Source organism: Diceros bicornis, chromosome 11, assembly GCF_020826845.1.
Source record: "Diceros bicornis minor isolate mBicDic1 chromosome 11, mDicBic1.mat.cur, whole genome shotgun sequence".
In the NCBI taxonomy this organism is placed as follows: Eukaryota; Metazoa; Chordata; class Mammalia; order Perissodactyla; family Rhinocerotidae; genus Diceros; species Diceros bicornis.
This window is the reverse complement of record NC_080750.1, coordinates 55281272-55298984: the sequence shown is the minus strand read 5'-3', so window position 1 is coordinate 55298984 and position 17713 is coordinate 55281272.

Below are 17713 nucleotides of genomic sequence, written 5' to 3'. Positions count from 1 at the left end.
ACAAGAAGAAATAGACAATCAGAATAGGCCTATATCTATGAAAGAAATTGAATCTATAATTAATAACCTTCCAAAAAAGAAAGCGCCAGGCCCAGATGAGTTCACTGGTGAATTCTATGAAACATTTAAGGAAGAAATTATACTACTTCTCTAAAATCTCTTTCAGAGAATAGAAGCAGAGGGATTACTTTCTAACTCATTCTATGAGGTCAGCATTACTTTAATACCAAAATAGGCAAAGAAACTACAAGAAAAGAAAACCACAGACCAATATCTCTCATTAACCTAGATGAAAGAATCCTAAACAAAATATTAGCAACTTAAATTTAACAATGTATGAGAAGAATTATACAGTACCACCAAGTGGGTTTTATCCAGGTATGCAAGGCTAGTTCAACATTCAAAAATCAATTAATGTAATCCTTCACATCAACTAAAAGGCTAAAGAAGAAAAATCACATGATCATATCAATAGATGCAGAGAAAGCATGTGACAAAAATCCAACATTCATTCATCATAAAAACTCTCAGTAAGCTAGGGATGGGGGAAACTTCTTCAACTTGTTAAAGAATCTTTACAAAAATCTACAGCTAAAATAATACTTAATAGTGAGAAACTGCAAGCTTTCTTCCTAAGATCAGGAAAAGGCAATGATGTCCCCTCTCATCACTTTTTTCCAATATCGTACTGGAAGTCCTAACTAATGCAATAAGACAAGAAAAGGAAATAAAATGTATACTGATTGAGAAGGAAGAAATAAAACTTTGTTTGCAGATGACATGATTGTCCATGTATAAAACATAAAACAATCAACAAAATAACTCCTGAAACTAATAAGCAATTATAGCAAGGTTGCAGGATACAGGGCTAATACACAAAAGTCAACCAAATTCCTATTTACCAGTGATGAACCAGTGGAATTTGAAATTAAAAACACAATGTCACTTACATTAGCTCCCCCTGAAATGAAATACTTAGCTATAAATTAACAAAATATGTACAAGAACTATATGAGGAAATCTACAAAACTCTGTTGAAAGAAATCAAAGGATAACTAAATAAATGGAGACACAGTCCTTCATCATGGATAGGAACACTCAATATTGTTGAGATGTCAGTTCTTCCCAACTTGATCTGTAGATTCAATGCAATCCCAATAAAAATCCCAGAAAGTTATTTTGTGGATATTGACAAACTGATTCTAAAGTCTATATAAAAGAGGCAAAAGACCTGAAATAGCCAACACTATATTGCAGAAGAAGAACAAAGTTGGAGGACCGACAATACTTGATTGTAAGTCTTACTATAAAGCTATTGTAATCAAGACACTGTAGTATTGGCAAAAGAATAGACAGATTAATGGAACAGAATAGAGATTCCAGAAATAAATGTCCATAAATATAGTCAACTGATCTTCTGCAAAGGAGTAAAGAAAATACAATGGTGCAAAGATAGTCTTTTCAACAAGTGGTGCTGGAACTGAACATCCACAAGCAAAGAATGAATCTAAACATAACTACACCCCTCACAAAAAATTATGTCAAAACGGATCATAGACCTAAATGTAAACCTCAAGAACTCCTAGAAGATAACATAATAGAAAATCTAGATAACCTTGGGTTTGGCAATGACTTTTTAGGTATGATATTGGCACAATCTGTGAAAGAAATACTTGACAAGCTGGACTTCATTAAAACTAAAAACTTCTGCTATGAGAAAGACACTATCAAAAGAAGTAAAAGACAAGCCACAGACCTGGAGAAAATATTTGCAAAAAGACATATCTGCTAAAAGACTGTTATCTATATTATACAAAGAACTCCTAAAACTCAACAGCAAACAACTTGGTTAAAAAATGGGCAAAAGACCTGCACAGAGAATGGATATTAAGTTTCAGTCAAGCAAGATGAAATAGTTCTAGAGATCTGCTGTACTACTTTGTGCTTATATTTAATAATACTGTACTATACACTTAAACATTTGTTAAGAGTACAGATCTCATTTTATGTGTTTTTTACCACAATAAAAAATTTGAAAAATTAAATTAGAAGAGACGTTCACTAATAGAAAATTTTGATCTTTATTTCTTGACATTTATATGATATATGCCCGACTGTTAACTTTCTTCACGTAGTGAAATATAAATTAGGTGTTAGTGATTCTAGACAGAGAAATAGTGATTAAACAAATATTAATAAATTGAATAGTACTGTTAATCCCACCGGTAGATTCATACATTCCTTCTGAGATTTGACTCCTCTAAAAAGTTAGAGACCAAAAATATAGAACAATAAATAATAAGGTATAGTCAAAATTCTAGAATCTCTATAAATTGTTTTTCTACAAAGATGCAACACAAATTTTTTTTTTTATTGATGTTTTAATGGTTTCTAACATTGTGAAATTTTGGGTTGTACATTTTTGTTTGTCCATCACCACATATATGACTCCCTTCACCCCTTGTGCCTACCCCCCACCCCCACTGCCCTGGTAACCACAGTCCAGTTTTCTCTGTCCATGTGTTGGTTTATATTCCACATATGAGTGAGATCATACAGTGTTTGTCTTTCTCTTTCTGGCTTATTTCACTTAACATAATACGCTCCAGGCCCATCCATGTTGTTGCAAATGGGACGATTTTGTCTTTTTTTATGGCTGAGGAGTATTCCATTGTATATATATACCACATTTTCTTAATCCAATCGTCAGTCGAGGGACACTTAGGTTGCTTCCACTTCTTGGCTATGGTGAATAATGCTGCAATGAACATAGGGGTGCATAAGCCTGTTTGGATTGTTGATTTCAGGTGCGTTGGATAGATTCCCGGTAGTGGGATGGCTGGATCATAGGGCATCTCTATTTTTAATTCTTTGAGGAATCTCCATACCGTTTTCCATAGAGGCTGCACCAATTTGCATTCCCACCAGCTGTGTATGAGGGTTCCTGTTTCTCCACATCCTCTCCAACATTTGTTGTTTTTTGTCTTGGTGATTATAGCCATTCTAACAGGCGTGAGGTGGTATCTTAGTGTTGTTTTGATTTGCATTTCCCTGATGATTAGTGATGTTGAGCATCTTTTCATGTGCCTATTGGCCATCTGTATATCTTCCTTGGAGAAGTGTCTGTTCATTTCCTCTGCCCATTTTTTGATCGGGTTGTTTGTTTTTTTGTTGTTCAATTGGATGCAACACAAATTTTAAAAAGAAATAAAGAGAATGAAGCCATGGGAGCTTTGTTTAAGCTAAGAATCAGTTAGATAAATAATTCCATCAACTTAGGTTTGACCTAATATGTTGCCCATAATTTTATCTTTTTGAGATTTAAAAATTCTGAAATTAATTGTTTGAATGGAAATTATCCACATTGTTTTTATTTTTTGTCTTTTGCTTACAGTATTATAATCAGTATTTACAGACATAGTCTTATATAAAACATCCGGTATAATTTTAATGATGATTTGTCTTTCAAAATAAAAATCTTTAAGTAAAAATAAAAGACCTGAACAGGCAACTCACCAAAGAGGTATACAGATGGTACGTAAGCAAATAAAAAGATGCTCAACATCATGTCATTAGGGAATTGCAAATTAAAACAATAATGAGATACCACTACACACCTATTAGAATGGCCAAAATCCAGAATGCTAACAATATCAAATGCTGGCAAGTATATGATGCAATAGGAATTCTCATTCTTTGCTATTTGCAAAATGGTCTAGCCACTTTGGAAGACAGTTTGGCAGTTTCTTACAAAACTAAACCTACTCTTATCAAAAGATCCAGCTATCACATTCCTTGGTATTTACCCAAGAAGTTAAAAACTTATGTCCACACAAAAACCTGCACATGGATGTTTACAGCAGCTTTATTCATAATTGTCAAAACCTGGAAGCAACCAGCATGTCCTTTGGTAGGTGAATGGATAAACTGTGGTATATCCAGAGCACATGGAATGATAGAATATTATTCAACAATAAAAAAAGAGCTATCAAGCCATGAAAAGACAAGGAGGAAACTTAAATGCATATTTCTGAGTGAAAGAAGCCAATCTGAAGAGGTACACATTCTATGATCCCAACTATATGACATTCTGGAAAAGGCAAAACTATGGAGACAAAAGAATCATTGGTTGCCAGGAGTTAGAGGTTAGGGAGAGATGAATAAGCAGAGCACAGAGGATTGTTAGTGTAGTGAACCAACTCTGTATGATACTATAATGGTGGATGTGTCATTATACGTTTGTTCAAACCCATAGAATGTATAATACCAAGAGTAAACCCTAATGTAAACTATGGACTTTGGGTGATAATGAAGTGTGAATGTAGGTTAACTGATTGTAACAAATGTACCACTCTGTGGTGGGAATTTTGATAGCTGGGGAGGCTGTGTATTCACAGGGTATGTGGGGACAAGGATATATGGGAAATCTCTGTACCTTCTGCTCAATTTTGCCGTGAGTCTAAAACTGCTCTAAAAAATAAAAAGTCTGTTATAAAAATGAGCACACAGATACAGCAGTTTTAGAAAAACAGATGCCTGGAGACCATAGGAATTTCCATTGTTTCTTATTCTCTACCCAAAATAATCTCAAAATAGTTTTCAAACCTTCCCCTTGGGCGGATATTAATGGCAGTAATTGTGTCCAATCATAATTACTTTGCTGCATTTGAGGTAAGTCTAAAGGGCTCTGTTTTGTTGTTTTGTGGGGTTTTTATTTTTGCTTTTAAGTAGGGACCTTAAAGAGCAACCTAGCACAGTGATTTCACAGGGAACTCACAGTGTTTCCTACTCCATTTATTATAATAATGTGAAATTTCTCTTTTAGTGAGTTCCTTCTCTGGAATTTTTTGAACACCGAAATACCCAACTGAGATAATATTTCTTTGGTGGATGAAGCAGTGAGATGTAAGGCTCTCTGCTCTGAATCAGAGAAGTAAAGTTGGTTGGTTGGCACTAAGAAGAAAAATAGTGAGACAAGTTCTTCCCTGACACATAGTATTGATAGCATTTGAATTCCTAGTTCATTCCTTTATTCGTGAACACATATTGAGCACCTCCTGTGCATCAGACACTGATCTAAAATCTGGGCGTAAATGAGTAATTTAGATAGAAAAAAACTCCTTACTTGTAAGGAGTTTGTATTCTAATGGTGTAGGCAGATAATGAATTCCTCACATGAGAGAGGAAACAAGCCATGCAGTCATTTGGGGAAAGAAACTACCAGGCATAAGTGACAATAGTTCAATGGCCCTGAGGAGAGAATGAATTTGCATTGAAGATGTAATGAGAAGGCCAGCATAGCTGGAGCATAGCAAACAAAGAGAAAAGTAAGAGAAGAGTGTGGAGGGATAGGAAAGGCCATAGAATATAGGAACTTGTAGGCTGTTTAAACTAAATATTTTGGCCAGGATATAGATATAATCTGATTTGCATTTATAAAAGATGGTTCTGGTGACTGTATGAGAACAGACAAAAAGAGAGAGGATAAGGGGGGACGTATGTTACTATGACAGTCTTGGGGCTTAGATTAGGTTGGATACAAATGGAAGGGATCAGTATTTAGCTTAAGTATGGATGAAATTCCAGATAACTGGTCAAATTCAAGTAAAACTGAGAGAACTTGCTGATGGATCATACAAAGAATATGAAGTTAAGAAAGGATTTTGCCTTGTGATAGGTTGAGTACTATTAGATATTCAAATGAACGTATCTTGAACTCAAATAGAGATCAGAGCTTGAGGTAAAAATACGGGAGTAGTTAGCATATAAATAATATTAAAGCCACAGGAGTGGATGAGCTCACCGTGAGTGAATATAGATAGAAGAGGGATGAGACTTGGTTCAGTCCAACATTTTAAAATCAGAAATCAATGGTGGAGTTGGAAATAGCGACTAAGAAGGAGTGGCCAGTGAGGTAGGAGAAACACAAGGAGAGAGTGGTGTCCTGTAAGTCAAGTGAAGACAGTGTTTCAAAAAGAGGGAATAGGGCCGGCCCCGTGGCTTGGCGGTTAAGTGCGTGCACTCCGCTGCTGGCGGCCCGGGTTCGGATCCTGGGCGCGCACAGACGCACCACTTCTCCGGCCATGCTGGGACCGCGTCCCACATACAGCAACTAGAAGGCTGTGCAACTATGACATACAACTATCTACTGGGGCTTTGGGGGGAAAATAAATAAATAAATAAAATCTTAAAAAAAAAAAAAAAGAGGAAATAATCAACTATGTAGAAGTTTGAGCAGGATGAGAAAGGATGTAGCAATGTGGAGGTTGTTGGTTACCTTGACAAGCGCAGTTTCATAAAGGAGTGATCCCCCTTATGAGTGTAATAATTTGAGGAGAGACTGGAGGCAAGAAGGTAGGGAAGGCAAGTAAAGACCACTTTCAGCTTCCAAATAAAAGGAAGCAGAGATACGGAGTAACAGTTGGAGTCTGTCTTAGTTTGGGCTGCTATAACAAACTACCATTGACTGGGTGGCTTATAAACCACAGAAATTTATTTCTCACAGTTCTGGAGGCTGAGAAGTCCAAGATCAGGGTGTCAACATGGTTGAGTTCTGGTGAGAACCCTCTTCTGGGTTGCAGATTGCCTACTTGTATCCTTAAGTAGTGAGAGCAGAGTGAGGAAGGAAACTCTTGTGACTCATATAGGGCACTAATCCCATTCATGAGGGCTCCGCCCTCATGACCTCATTTAATCCTAATTAAAGCCGGAAAGCCCCACCTCCTAAGACCATCACATTGAGGGTAAAATTTCAATATATGAATTTTGGGGGGACACAAACAGAGCCATTTATGAGATTAAATGAAGATTTTTTTTAAGACAGCAGAATTAACCGTGTTTGTATTCTGTTAATTTATTAGTGTAGAGGGAAAAATCAATGACACACAAGGTATTAGTATCCTATGGCTGCTATAACAAATTACCACAAGCTTGGTGGCTTAAAAAAACAGAATGTGTTCTCTCATAGCTGGAGGCCAGAAATCCAAAATTAGTCACACTGGGCCAAAATCAAGGTGCCGGCAGGCTGTGCTCCCTTGGGAGGCACTAGGCGAGAGCCTGATTCTTTGCATTTTCCGGCTTTTTAGCTGTTTCCTTGCATTCCTTGGCTCATGGCCCCATATCTATCTTCAAAACCAGCAGCATAGCATCTTCAAATCTTTCTCTGTTTCTATGATCACATCACCTTCTTCTGTAGTCAAATCTCTCTTTGCTTCCCTCTTATAAGGAAGCTGTGATTATATCTAGGGCCTACCTAGATAATCCAGGATAATTTCCCCATCTCAAAAGCTTAATTTAATTATATCTGGAAAGTCACTTCTGCCATATAAAGCAATATTCACAGGTTTGGGGGATTAGAACACAGACATATTTAGGGACTATTATTCAACTTATCACAACAGGAGAGAGGGGATGATTCCAGGAGCAATGTCCTTGGCCTGTAAGAGAGTTTTGGTGTGGATAGGAATGGGGATATTTTGTTGGTTGTAATAGTGTCATAGGCACTGATGCTGATAGTCTGATATATTTGCTAGTGGGAAGATGGCAGTATTTGCTCTTGAAGCCCAGATAAAGTCCCGTCCTTGAATTCTGTGAGACAGTGCAGAATCTTAATAATAAATTCTCCTTTTTGCCTAACCTATTGAGCAGGGTTTCTGTTATTTGCAATCAAAGGATTCCTGTTTAATTTACAAGGTAGTTATTTAAATTTTTATTTGATACCGTATTTTTAAAAAAGATTTTCTGCAGAGAAAATTTCCTATTTTTCAAATTTTCCAGAGAACAATTATTTGACTCTTTTCAATCCCCTTTTCAAATCAGTGACATTTTTCTTCTTCTGAAATTGGATTTGAGTTGGTTTTGGTGCCAGATAAGTATATCCTCTCATTTGTTTCCTAAGAATGTGAATAATATATTAGCTGATTGGCCAAATAAATCTCTCAGCTCTTGTCTAAAGTTGGCAATATTGTGATGAATAGTCTCTGATTTTTTCATTCTGGGTAATTCAGCTGAACAGCAGAGCTTTTCCTTTAATTTCTTGGGATATTTTCTCAAATTCTTGGTTATAGACAGAAAGATAAAATTATGGGAAGGGATATTTATCATATAATAGGATTTAATTTCTTTGCAAAAATTATTGACTAGATTTTTAATGGTTTTATATTGCTGGAAAATTATCTTTTATAAATAATTTATAAAGTTATACTAGCTGGCAATTAGCCAATTTTAGCAAATGCCAAAAAATAATATGGGCCTGAAATCATACCTCATCAGCCTTGTATGCTGGATTCAAGAAAATTTCACATGTAACTTAAAGCAACATGATATGTTATACTATAATGTTTTAATATAGAGCCAGAGACTGTATAGTATTATTTAGTAAGCTTTAATGTTTTGAAAGACAAATACATAAATTTCATGATAACTTAAATTAATATAATATAAAATATAATTAACAATTTAGATAAAATATAATTAATAATTTAAGTTAATATAATTTGGAATACCCATACGTAGTGTCTCAACTGAATTATTATATCTAGTGAGTTACTTTAAAAATCCTTTGGAAGTATAATCCAGTTTCCAATGTCATTAAAAAATACAACATATCAGTATGTAGCTTAAGTACGGGTGACAGTCTAGATAACTGCCTACTTATTTTCTGTGAAACATAACACATACACAGTCTTGACAAAAGTTGGCTCCATGAATACTTTTAACACATTTGTGATTAACAGCACCAACATAGCACTCTTATGATTATACATCTTATGTAATATCTATTTTGGAAAGACTAAAATATTCCTACTGCCTTTCTTCTCCAAATAAAAGCAAAATGAAGGCATCTTCTAAATACTATTATAACTTCAGGCAAACTACTGTTATATTTTTAGCTTTTTTTAAAAAAGTCCTTCAAGTGTTGCATTATTTGTTATTATTTTAAGATATATCTTACAGATCTTTTCAACATTTGGTCAGTTTGAAGACTCCAAAAAGGTGATGGATTTCAGATGAGCAGTTCTTCTTTTCCAGGGAGCAGAGGTTGGCCTTGCCTGTTCATTAAAGACTGCGTGGTCCGTGGTCACTTTGAGTCTGGCCTCCGACTCTCATCTGTCCTCTTCCTCTACTCAGCTATCTTTGGTAACTGAACTCATGTTTCAGCAGACTGCCACGATCAGGAATTCCAGCAGCAGGCTGGGAAGCAGCCCCAGGTCTGAGGGCTGGGTTCTTAGAAATTAAAGGCACTTAGTGTAGAAAGAATTACATTTATGGATCTAATAATCATAGGATTTACACACGTTCCTCTACACTCTGACCTTGTGGCTGGAAACCACCTGTCTTTTTAACATGTTCTTAACAATTAAAACTACAGTATATGATTCCAAGGAGAAAAAGTGACGCTCATAAGGAATGCTCTTCTTACTATAATCTACTGCTATATGCATATAAACTTTACTCAAGTGGTAGATTATCTTAAAATAGTAATTCAGTAACTACTTAAAAAATAGCTACCTGTTTTACACACATGGTTAGATAAAAATGATCGTATAATGATGATGAATATTATAGACATAGTCCATAACAACAAGATTAAATAGTCAGGAATTGGAGAGGTGCTGAGTTTAAACCACTTTGCGACATTGAGTTTAGTGCCTGGCACATCAAAAGCATTGAAAAAATGTTTGTTGAAAGAATCAATAATGAATGAGTGGAGAAACCCAATTCGTGTATTTTTACAGGAAACCATTTACCCTTTAAATTGGAGCTTTCTAAGATTATGTCTACAGGGTCAAGATAAAAAGCCCAATTATCTGTCTATATTGATTTAATTCAGTTTATAACGACTCATTTTTCCATTTCATTTCGTCTATTTAACAGTGTCTTAAATGGGATTGTAAATACTTATAAATAACACAAATTTAAGACCAGTAGGATCAAAGATTTCTTTATATTGCTAATAAATGTGAGACCATAAGCCAACAGAGGATGTCAGAATAAAGTATCTTCTGTAGGATAAGACACTTGTTCTCAATAAGTATAGGGCTTCCTGTGATTCTAAAAATGCTCCACAACCATTATTTTATCTATTCTGTAGCATCTTCTTATAATGTAGATTAACATTTAAATCTCCCAAATAGCAAGTATAGGTAATAGAAGAAAAAGCATTTCTGTTCCAACATCTGGTAGCCGAACCATATCTATGGGGCAAAAATATAATAAAAAATTCTCTGTTATGTTAACTTAAAATTGAAGTACTGAGTTTTCCTTTATTTAGATGATACCTCACCATCACATTTGATCCAGTTTCTTATCTAAAGGAGTTTCTTAATGAGCTTGGCTGATTGAACACGTGTTTTTTCCTCCTAAAACCTCCCAAAATAGTAGTACACACCTAAAAGGATGAAGATTGGGGTAGGAGATAGTAGAAGGTGCCAGAAATCAACAAACTTATTGGAAAGTGGTAAACAGATGAAGCAGTGGTCTAAGTAAATTAAAGAGCAGAGAAGGTCAAAACTAAAACCCCTGCAGAAAGAGATGCTGACGGGAAGCAAACAATTTGTCTCACAGAGGCCAAGAGAGACTCAGGAATTGAAAGCATCAGGCACTTCCTTGCAAATATTTTTAATTGGTAAACTGTGATACATGTGGGGGTGACATAGGAGCTGAAAATAAGGTTGAAAGAATCTCTCATCCCTGAGTTAGACTCTACTTCCCCGTCCCCACTTTTCTCCAGGAAAAGTAAACCAGAAAACCTTCAGACTTAAGGACACATAACTGGGAAGGCAGCAGATGACACACTGGAAGAAGCCTGGGGGAACTGGCCTGCAGAGGCGGAAATAAGAGCTTCAGCTCTACCTGTAGCTTTATTTCTTCAAATGATACGATGCAAATATATGCAAATGTTAACATTTGAAAAATCATGGTGTTGTTTTGTTAAAGAATGGAATATCAGGATTAATTAGGTAACTGGTGAATAATACCCTATGTACAATGTACTACTAATTTTCAAATAAAATAAATGCTAATTTTTTCCTTAACAGAACTATAACTATACAAATCCACAGTCATATCAATGTTTTTAAATGTTTTGTTATTGAGTTAATAGTACGTTGTTCAGAGTCCCACCAGTTTTCTTTCCCCCAGATTAAAACTACATTCAGGCAACAACTTTTGGAAATCCTGGATAAAATTTACAACCCCATCTCAATGTGTGTGCTGAGGAAATGTGCACTTATTTCTATATTTTTCTTAATAAAATGTTACTCATTTCTTTTTGTTGCTGTGGGCTTATTTGGAAATTAATGAAGAAATTTTCCCTCCTTCCTAAGATGTGTAACAAAGCACAAATTCCCTCTTTTATCTCCCAAAGTCTAGCCAAGTCTTTTTATGTTTAGAATTCCTTTATTCCAAGGGAAAACTCACACCTTTTTGTAGTTCTGAATCATAAGAATAAAAAAGTTGCAAATGCAGGTGTAAAAACCCTCAAAGTGACATTGATTTGCACATATGATTGAAACAAAACTGTTGGATTATCTACAGGGAGATGGAGGCTGGTGCTTCTAGGGGAAGGGCTTATAGGGCTGATCCCAGGCCAGGAGAGAGTTGGGTTCTCAGAACCTGGAAGGACAGAGGGGTGGTGGGTTCTGTGATTGACCATAATGCTCAGGCAGGATAGTGCCCTTTCATAGCAGGGTCCGAGTGTAGACACCTGGGCACTGAGCCTTAAGCATCACCGCCTTGGGAGCTGCAGTGAAAGAGGTGGATGCCTCTACTTTCTAACAGGCCACGGGGGCTAAATCAACAAATCTCACAATGAATCTCAGCGGTGAGCATGTTGGTTTACAAACCAGAGGGAGTCCTCTCCCACATTTCCCTGGAGTTCTTGCTTCCTAAATCACGGTGTAATGCGAGAGAAGGGAGAAATCTGTAAGAAAAAGAAGAAACAAAACCTTATGCTCCTGAGAGAGGTCTCAGAGCTGGATATGATTTCATTCAAAAAGATAAAGAAATGTGACATTTCTTTCATTCTATGCATAACAGAGAAAAACATACCTGTTATAAAAATATTGTAATATAAGAATCTGAGGGGCTGGCCCCGTGGCTTAGCGGTTAAGTGCACGCGCTCCGCTACTGGCCGCCCGGGTTCGGATCCCCGGCGCACACTGACGCACTGCTTCTCTGGCCGTGTTGAGGCTGCATCCCACATACAGCAACTAGAAGGATGTGCAACTATGACATACACCTATCTACTGGGGCTTTGCAGAAAAAAAAAAAGGGAGGAGGATTGGCAGTAGATGTTAGCTCAGAGCTGGTCTTCCTCAGCAAAAAGAGGAGGATTAGCATGATTGTTAGCTCAGGGCTGATCTTCCTCACAAAAAAAAAAAAAAAAAAGAATCTGAAATACAAAAGTTCTCTTAATTAGAAATTTTACACCAGTAGTTTGGCCAAGGCTCTTAAGTGATTATAACAAGTTTCTATTGATTTATTAAGGATTTTTTTGTGTGTGTGTGTGAGGAAGATCAGCCCTGAGCTAACATCCATGCTAATCCTCCTCTTTTTGCTGAGGAAGACCGGCTCTGAGCTAACATCTATTGCCAATCTTCCTCCTTTTTTTTCCCCCAAAGCCCCAGTAGATAGCTGTATGTCACAGTTGCACATCCTTCTAGTTGCTGTATGTGGGATGCGGCCTCAGCATGGCTGGAGAAACGGTGTGTCGGTGCGCGTCCAGGATCAGAACACGGAAATCAGAACATAGTGCATGGAAATTAATATGGTTTTGTAACATAGTTTTGAAAATGCTGTCTTGTCCCAGTTTGGAGGACTTGGCTAGAAGCTGGTCACTTCCCCTTCTTGAGCAGTCCCTTAAGTCCACACCCTCAACCACCTTCCATATAGGGCTCTCACACTCCGGGCCACCATACACCCACCCTGATGGCCCCAGGGCCAGGTACTAGACGACCAGGGACAGCCCCTTTGCCCCAGAGCCCACTGAAATTATTCAAATTAGCCAATCCTAAACCTGTTTATCCTGCCTCACCAATTCCTTCCCAGGGAAACACAGATAAAGGTACGTGCCCACAGTTCTACCTCTCCTGCCTCTTGACTGAGCCTGGTGCTTCCTCTGAGTGGCCCTGCATTGCTGTGCTCTCCCTAGGAAACTATGAATAACAAAACTGTCATACTGTCTCATCTCTCTCTTGATCTGCATCTGGCCTCATCCTACCTCACCCAAGGTAATATGGCTAAAGTAAGTTTCCAACATACTTTCACATTTACCTCCAGAGCCCATTTCCACACACATCTGAGGTGGGAAGTGGAGTCCGTGGCCTCTTTGTTGGGTCCCAGTGAGCTTCCAAATGATTACTTCTTCTTACAGAAAGTCCTGCTCTTTTGAAGCTCTTGCCACTTGAGTTTCCCATCCTCTGTCCGACCTTATTTAATCAAGGCTTTGGATCCAGTTGGGTTCTTTCTTCTCTCTTCATCCCAAGTCCTGCCATTATTCTGGATGACACCCATTTGGCTATTTATTCCACACCCTGGCATATTGCTTCATGTTGTTTTATCTGCTTATATCTATTGATCTTCACTTCTATTCATCTTCAACTCCTTGGTTCTACAGTCACACTTAGATGTGCTCCACTTCCAAAATCCTAAATCAAAAAATGTCTATCAGTTATGTATTGCTGGGTAACAAATTACTCTAAAACTTAGAAGCTTAAAGCAATACACATGAACTTAGTATGTTTTTATCAGAGCATTAAAAATGACACTTGTTGATTTTAAATCCTTGAAAAAAAGTGTCCGCTACTCCAGGCCAGCTCTTGTCCGCAGGTTTGCAAATCATTAGCTCCATTTATAGGTGGATTAGCTTCTACACGCTTTAAATGTTCATGTTTTAAAATGTTCATACTCTTTGACCATCCTATCCTACTCTACTTTGAGGACATATGTGAAATCATGTTCACTCCAACATTATTTATAGTGGCAAAAAATTGGTAAAAACCTAATCTCTGATTTATGGAATGGTTAAGTAAACTCATGGAATTCTAAAGTGGTCATATAAAGTGATGTTTATGAAATGTTTGTAATAGCATAGAAAAAACTTGTTATAGAAAGGTAATGGAAAAAAGAAGAAAATCATTTGTATTTATAATTATGAATACATTACTAAAAATATGTAAGCATCTTTTTTAGTGCTGAAGATTTTAATATTTTAAATTGAGTTGATATAAAGAGAAATAAAGGCCTGATTGGATGAGACAGTTTGATTTGTTTTTTCTCTTTTAGGGGGGAAAGGCAAATCTACTGAGATAATTGGATATTTAAAAATGGCTTTGAGACTTATTTGACCTAAATCAAAACTCAGCCTTTTGTTTCTCTTAAAGTTTGCGTTTGACATGCCTCCTGGAGATATCTAGTGAGGGACTATCAAACCTGCGAGTGGAGTGGTCGCTGCCAGACAACTAGGGACAGCTGTATAACAATTTCAGAAGCTGCTTACCAAAGAAAGCCTAACGTGGAAGAATGCGGCTGTCACACCCTGGGAAAACAGAAAAGAAGGAAGAATATGACAAAGGAGGAAACCAGCTGTTGGACCAAAGAAGGATTTAAATATTTAAAAAATGCCAACCGTTGAAGACAGTTGCTCTGCCACACCAAATCCTGAGGTCTGTCCATTGTCTACTTCTGTTGGACTAGCAATTTGCTGAGCACTATTTTGGGAAAGAATTTGTACAGAACTGGCATATCTTCAGGCCCCAACGTTTCCTCTCATTGACTGATTAGCAGGTGTTGAAAAAGCCAGTGGCAGAAATATCACAGACCCAGCGCGCTCATTTTTATTTTATATCTGAATCTGCGATTTTGTTTGAATGTTTTACTTGTTTCTCCACAATAAAGAGGTAGATAAATTATGGCTGACATAATTACTTTTCCATAGGTATACATACGAATTTATTAATACAGTCATTTATTTATGATTTGTAAATTTAAATATTGAGGTTATGATTATACAATTTAAACCTGAACAAATTTAGTAGAGAATGAATTCTCTTTGTAATGAAAGGTGTTGGCATTATGATTTTAAGGAAGCATGCAACTACCTTAGCTTTTCTTTAAAAAACATCCATTTTATTTGGCAAAATAAGTAGTATTGAAATTTCTTACAAAGCCACATGTCATGTAAGTTCCTGAAACAGCAATCACATCCTCAGAGAAAAAGTAAAAAACAAAACAATATAGTATTAAATCGCTACACTTGACAAATAATTTTCAGGAATTTAACCATAAGACTTAATTATATAAGACGTAATGAATGAAGGGTGATTATCCTCACTGCTTTGCCATTTAACAACCCACTTTGGCATGTTCTTAAACCTGAAAAGAATGAATGGCTCCTCACAGTGGACTACTACAACCTTGATGCTGTGGGTCCCACTAAGGCCCTTATACCCAATACTCAACATTATTAAAATTATTGGCTCCATCCAATCAGCAGCTGGTAAATAATTTGTTATTATAGAAATGGTTAATATGTTCTGTTCAATGCCTATTTCAGCAGCCTCTCAGCCACTTAGCCTTCATCCCTTAAGGGACACAATACACCTCTACTGGGCCCCCCATCGAGGTACCTCAGCAGCCTTGCTGTTGCACACTAACTTTGCAGGCAAGATCTCAACTGTGTTCACCTTTCTCCAGGAGCACAGGTATGACATTGCACTGGTGATATCATCCTCTGAGGAGATCCATTGAAATACTCATTCAGGACATACAAATACTAACAAAGTGGCCTACGAAAACAGGATGGGCCATCGCTCCACAAATAGTGCAAGGCACTGCCACCCTGGTGAAATGCCCCAAAATTATTTGATGAACTGAGGGCTGCTCCATCTCTGACAATGTCAAGACCCAGCTATTGTCCCCCTCAGCACCTGCAATATTAATGCAAGTCTAACAACTTTTAGTTGTTTTTGGGTCATGGAAGCATCATATTCTGCATTTACTCATTTTAGTTAATCCCACTGATGCTGTAACTTGCTAATCAGTTCACCTTAAATGAGGTCCCCTCCAACAAAATGCTATAAAATCTGTCCAAATTGAAATCAATAGGTATTCTTGTAAGTGCCCTCAGAGACTCCTTCACTGTAGAAGCCTTAACAACCTCCTCTCATGACTCCTGGAATCTCTCGACCACATATGATGACTGTAAGTTGCCCATGGATATCTGATACGAAATACTGTCCTGGGGCCTGCCTGGTGGCATAGTGGTTAAGTTTGCACCCTCCGCTTTGCTGTCCTGGGATTTGCCGGTTCTGATCCTGAGCGTGGACCTATGCACCACTTGTCAAGCCATGCTGTGGTGGCATCCCACATATAAAGTAGAGGAAGATGGGCACAGATGTTAGCTCAGGGCTAATCTTCCTCACCAAAAAAAAAAAATACTGCCTTTCCTCAGCTCTGTGCTATACGTCATTAGAGTGATATTTACTGGCCACATACCGGGATCTCCTGGAAATCGAGGTTCTTACAGCCCCTAAGCCTATGACCCTCTGTACTCAATTGCCCATTATGCTTTGGGTCATGGAAGAAATATCCCACAAGCATGGAATTGTGACTGAGGCCTCCTTTCTACAGGATGGAGCCAAACATGAGTTCTCTGGCATATCCCACTTGTAGGAGGGATACAAGTCCTCAGTATCTCCTGTCCTTGGTCCCTTGCCAGATGCATAGTGCTGGAGGAGGTCGCCCCTCTCTGAGACACCTTGGCTACTTTGGGACCCATTGGGATCAACTGAGTGAATCAAATGGGAGTTTGTAGATTTTATAGATGGAATCACCACTACTGTATGTGATGGAGCTCAGTGGAATGTTGCTGTTTTCCCATCTCTTAACCAAAATGTCCCTGGTAAAGGAAGGGACCCAAGGGTCAGCACAATTGACCAAACTTCAGACAATCATCTCACCATTGGATTCCATGACCAATAATTGGCCCCATCTGTACATTTTTACATATTCTTGGGCTGTCGCCTAGGCGTCCCTCCCTTTGGGGTAAAGAACTCTGGAGATCTCTTGCTTCACAGACACCCAAAATATAAATTAAGGTAACAAATATCTCTACATATACTAAAACCACAATACAACACCTCACCAGGGCATTCCCTATCCCGTTTGGAGACATTACTGATAGTGACATCAGACACTACTGATAGTGACTGAGGACTCATTTCACTTCTCAGAAAACATAAGAAAGGGCTCTTGAATAAAGCATTCAATGGAACTTCCACCTTCCCTACATGCCCCTGGCAGTCAATTTAATTGGTTTAAATAAGAGGCCCAATGGACTCTTCAAAGACCTCCTATTTAAGTTACAAAGTAGCAAATGAATCACCCAGTGGGCACCACCATTGCCACAGGCATTGATTAAACTAAATTTATGTCCCCTGGGGACATGCACTTCCTGTACCAGTGCCACACAGATCCTTCAACTGCCTTTCATGGCCTTAAAAGGGGGCACTTCTAAAGTTCATGTTTTAGATGATCACCTCTCCAATTGGTTCTCTCCCTCCTGGTCAAGTGCCTGCTTGGTTTCCTAGGGAGGCATTCTCCGACTGCCTAAAATTCTCTGTCATCACCAAGGTTTAAATTGATGTCAAAGCATTGCATCATAAGCCCTAAAATTTCAGGTGCTGCTGTAGGGGAGGAAAAATTCTCCTCT